Here is a 5947-nt window from a genome sequence, read left to right on the forward strand (position 1 = left end):
TATACATCTTCGTACCTCCTAGGTGAATAGAATATCGAAAATGGTGTGCCTCACCCAATATATCAGATCTCAACTGTGAGTCTTAAGGTATCCACATCCTGCCTCTAAATCTGAGAACCTCGTCTGATCCTTTCGACCAATCTAGGTCAGTCAGGTCCCTAGCTCTCAGCTCATATTCTCCCACATATTCATCTACTTTCTGAGCTTCCCTAGCTCGTGCTATCAGTTAATTTTCGATCCTCAATGTACCCAGACATATGTGCGGTCTATACCTTTACTTCGGAGTTTCAAACACGATTTCTGTAGTTTATTCAAGCAACTACCATTCTTTTATCATCATATAAGCTATAGTATTTCGGCTTAACGTGTTGGCAACTACATTGACCTTTCCTGAGTGATACTCAAGGGTAAAGTCATAATCCTTGAGGTATTGCATCCAACATCGTTGTCCCATATTTAATTCTCGTTGTGAGAATATGTACTTGAGACTCTTATGATCGGAGAATACTTCAAACTTCTCTTCGTATAAATAATGTCTCCAAATGCATAGTGCGAACACTATCGCAGCCACTACCTTCCCAAATCACATCAGTACACCTCCCAAACCAATCTTGGATGCTTCAGTAAAGATCATCAAGCCCTCACCTGGAATCGGAGATACTAGAATTGGAACGATCGTCAATCTTGTCTTCAACTCCTAAAATGTAGTTTCGCAATTGTCATCCCGTTCAAACCGGATATTTTTTTGAGTTAGTCTCGTCAATGGTGTTGCAAGAGTAGAGAATCCCTTAATAAATCTTCTATAATATCATTCCATCCCGAGGAAACTTCTGATGTTTGTCATTGTCTTTGGTTGTTTCCACGATAGTACGACTTCAAATTTGGAAGGGTCTACTTTATCCCTTCACTTGACACTACGTGTCTTAAAAATTTTACCTTCTAAAGTCATAATTCACATTTGCTAAGCTTGGCATATAGCCTATGCTCCCGCAACAACTGTAGTGTGATTCTGAGGTGGCTCTCGTGGTTCTCCCTTGACTTGGAATAGATCAGGATCTCATCTATGAATAAAATGACAAATCAATCGAGATGTTTCCAAAATACCCGGTGCATGAGATCCATAAATGTTGTCGGTGCATTCATTAGATCGAAAGGCATCACTAGATACTCAAAATTTTCTAGCCTGGTCTGAAATGCAGTCTTCGAAATGTCCACCTCCCGGATTCTCAATTGGTGGTACCCGGATTGTAAATCGATCTAAGAGAAGTACTAAGCACCCTGTAGTTGATCAAATAGATCATCGATGCGCGGAAGAGGGTATTTATTCTTAATGGTCACTTGATTTAGCTTCCGATAGTCGATACACAAGCGAAGCGACCCATCTTTCTTTTTGACAAACAAAACCAGTGCTTCCCAGGGTGAAGAACTCGATCGAATAAATCCCACGCTCATAAGCTCATCAATCTGTGCTTTCAACTCTCGGGTTTCTACCGGGGCCATTCGATAAAGAGAAATAGAAATAGGCCATGTGCCTGGCATCAAGTCAATTGAGAATTATATTTCTCGACATGGCGGTAAACCTGATAATTCTTCTGGAAAGATATCCCCAAACTCCCTAACTACCTCTACCATATCCGTCGACACTTTTATCTCTGGTGCTCTCAAAGTTTCCAATTGGCTGTATAAATGACTGCCTTTTTTATACCTAGATCCTTGAACCTTGACTTTCGGATATCCCGGCCTTCTAAAGACTACTGATCTGACAAAACAATCGACCTGGGCATGGTTCTGTACTAGCCAATCTATCCCCAAGATGACATCAAAGTCGCAACAATCTAATGTTATGAGGTCGGTAATCATCTCTTGGTCCTCTATCCTAATTACACAGTTTCGACAAAGTTTTTGGGCTATCTATCGATTTCCCAACGGGGTAGATAGTTTCATTATTCGGTCCGTGTCAGAAATTTCTAAATCTAGCAACTGTTCAATCTCAATGGAAATATAGGATCTAGAGGAACTGGTATCAAATAACCTCGAATCTTTATATTAAAAATTAAGATTGTACCTTCCAACACCTCGTTCGAAACGGGTATCTCCTCCTAGGTCAGATGATAAAGGATATCTTTATATTAGAAATTAAGATTTCACCCTTGCCTGTGGCTGTGATAAAGGGCAGTCTCTTCAGATATGTCCTGTCTGGCCACAAGAGAAACATGCCAATGGTCCCATTATTATAGGTCTCTACGGGACGGTTGTTCGGGAAGGTGGAGTCAGTGGTCTCGAAATCTGCCTAGTTGGTCCCCTTGGCCTTGCTGGCCTCACTGGAGCCCCAACTATCCATAAATCGATGGAATATGAGCTCGATACTATGGATATGTTGGTCCAGAGGCACTTGATCTCGAATACATCGGCATCTTAGTCGGATTAGATCTAGGTAAAAAGAAGCTTGAGGTCGACTGGCCTGCCCCCTCGAAGTCTGCAACTCCCTCTCATTTCGCTCAACCTTCTGAGCTCAACTCATCGTGTTTTTGTAGTTGGTGGTCTCAATCACTGACATCCTGGCCCTCAAGTAGGGTTGCAGTCCTCTGAAAAATCTACGGGCTTTCTACAAATCAATCGAAATGAGCTCAGGTGCATATCGTGATAGTCTAGTGAATCTCAGCTCGTAATCTGTAACAGATAGACTACCTTACACCAACCCTGAAAATTCCTGATGTTTAATCTCTCGAACTATCTCGGATATGAATCTATCTAAGAACATCCTCTCAAAGTTGGTCCACTAGAAAGGTTCATCCCCCAAAACATTCCTCTTTGATCGCCACTTATGGCTGGCATCCCTGTTGAACTGAAATGTAGCCACTGTTACCCATTGGTCTCTCGAGCACTGCATGACACTCAAAATCTCTCGAGTTTTTAAAACCCACTCCTCGACCTCAATCGGGTCAGAAGAACCTCCAAATCATGGTAGATGTAGTAATTGGAAGTTCTGTAGCTACATCCTCAAATCAATCTATGCTTGGGACGGGGGAGTCCTTGCGGTCCTCGATGGTATACCCTGTTGCTGTGGTCTCTGTGGTGGATCATAGGGTGGAATGTGATATGTCACCTGTGAAGAAGCATGGCGCTCTCTCAACTTTGCACCTCCTCGCTAGCCTAGCCTGTGACTCAAGCATCTCCTCGATAAACTTGTTCTAAGACTCAACTATCTATTCCATAAATGACATTATCTACGCTATCAGATCGGGGGTCTGATCTGGCACTTGTTCTGCCTGTATCGCATTACGGCCTCTCCCTCGGCTGCTGCCTCTACCTCGTCCGCTCATCTCATTTCTGTTCGTCAGCAACAAGGCATTTATCATCATATGGCTAAAGTCATTATTATGAAAGCATCAATTACTACTTTAACAAGGGATTTAGTAATGAACACCATTTTCATTACTAATTAAACAACCTAGAATCCTATCTTTTAGTTATACTAGGTTCTATGGACTCTAGACACGAAAGAGCTTGTAATCCCAATACAGAACAACTAATGAGCTCGAATATCAGATTTTTAATATCACACTAATATCTGTGGTAACAGCACATTCTTCAAAACATAGTAGATCTGTATCCCATACGGATCTAATGCTATGCTCTAATACCATCTGTGATGCCTTGTTAAACGCTAACACAAAGCCCCATGTCAGATTTTGAGGTACTAGGTGGTGCCTCAAAATTTCGGCATGGTTTCCTCTGTTTATGTTAGCATTCCAATGCGTTCAACCTGTTTCACCTCATAAACAAAATCGACAATATCCTGTATATGCCTACAAGAACAGAATAACAACGAAAGATCTGTATACATCTAACCATGTAAGATAGATTAGAGTGCGAAACTATAAACAATATACATGATTACTCTGAAAATCCTCACTCTAACAAAAGTCCTAACGCTCAATACAAAATCTATAATACTCCTGGTCTATCTGACACCACTAGGGGTAATAACCCTAGTACTCACCAGGTAATGGACTCTGGTCATTTACCTAACCTACAACATGGTCCCCACTCGCTGGTTCAACGTCCACCTCGCCAACTACAGGCTCTAAAACTAAAAAAATAGAAAAGAAAGGGTGAGTAACAATAGTTACCCAGTAGAAAAACAAACAATTTCTGCCAATAACCCCTCCTAATATGAATGAATATGCACATTGAATCATTTTAACAATACAAAGTTTTATAGAAGAAACTACGATAAACTAGTATATATAGCCAGGGATGAGCAACTAAAAATTTTAAAACTGATACTACATCAATCAACAGTACTCACTATAGAATTTTCTTTTTATACAAATCTAATTGATCAAATGGAAATATTAAACATGCATTTCATTTTATATATCAAAATAAGGATATAAATACATAATACACAATGGTGGAGTAGTGGAATTAGAGAGTTGGGATTCACGATTGGATCACTTCCAGTCGGGACATGATATTTCATATTCTTTAATGACTTTTAGTTCCTGATTTTGTGGTCGGTCATTGCATTTACCACGTTTGGTTGACCATTTATCCGACTCAGGCTGGGCATTTGGCATGACCGTAAGCAATGGGTCTCTTTTCGATGTGTCAAAACATTCAACTACTATAAATTGTTAGTGATCACTGACTAATCATCTTCGTCTATACCTATCAGGCGTGCATGTGATTCCCAAATATACAAACCATTCGTATACGACAACCTTGTTAGTGATCACTGGATTCTATCTGTAACTTTACTCTCATATCACGTATGAGCTTGGTGGTCCCTACCGTACATTGTAGGATAGTACACCATCCGGATGATATGACGCACTATCCCTTCAGGCATTCACAAACTCTTTAACAATTCACAAAATATATATATATATATATATTATTTTCATTTGAAAATAAAAAAGAAATTAACAATACAAGGTTGAGAATGGATATCCAGTTTCCTACCATGTAATTGTGGCTACTCATCTAAAATAAATAACGGAACGAAAAACTAAACAGCGCCTCGTACTAACAGAAAGTAAATAAATATGCAACCAATAACATTATCCTTGAATATCCATTCACCAACCTACATACAACACAACAATGTAAAATACAGATATCACCCCTCAGGTGCGACTCTGACATTTTACCGTTTCATACCCTTTTTCCCTTTTTTCGATTTTTACAGTTTTTAATTTCTTAAACAAAATATCCATTTTTTGATATTCATCAACTCGATATGAGTTCATTAAATATTAAATTATTTTTCCAATTATGAAATTCATTTTTATCAATAACATTGAAAAAGTACAAAACTTATATCAAAACGGGGTCCGAGCGGTGCACAAGACCTAACTGACGAAAATAACCTGGTAAAATATTCTATCCACGTATAATTTATTATAAAATACTATTAAACATATAAAATATGCAAGTTCTGCCGTGAATTTGAAATAACGAAAAAGAATTCTATATTTTGGAAATATATAACAAATTTTCAATAAAATTCTAAATGCAATTTTCATAAATCTACGATTGAAAGTCTTTACAATCTCTGTGCGAAAAGGATTGAAGTACGTATATGAAAATCGAGACGAACATCACAAAAATCGAAATGGATCGAATTTCGAAGTAACTGATTTTTTAATCTAACCTAGTGGTTTCAAAGATCTCGATGCCATCGTCCTTTCTCCCTTATGCGACGGAGGACGGTTTGACCTCGAAACTGATGAAATCCGAGGTCAAAGTTTTGAAACTTCCGTATATATATACGACTGATTTTTGACGATACGAGGTGAAAAAGAAGGTGAAACGAAAAGAAGTTGGGTGAGTTTTGTAGAAAACGAGACTGCGAACGTTTCTCCCTTCTGCGTTGGAAGTTAATGGCGAGCCGTTTGCAATGAATCTGGGGTTGAAGATTGGTAAAAAAATAAAAAAATTC

Source organism: Akebia trifoliata, unplaced genomic scaffold, assembly GCF_017979445.1.
Source record: "Akebia trifoliata isolate Shusen 1 unplaced genomic scaffold, ASM1797944v1 Contig00520, whole genome shotgun sequence".
Lineage (NCBI taxonomy): Eukaryota > Viridiplantae > Streptophyta > Magnoliopsida > Ranunculales > Lardizabalaceae > Akebia > Akebia trifoliata.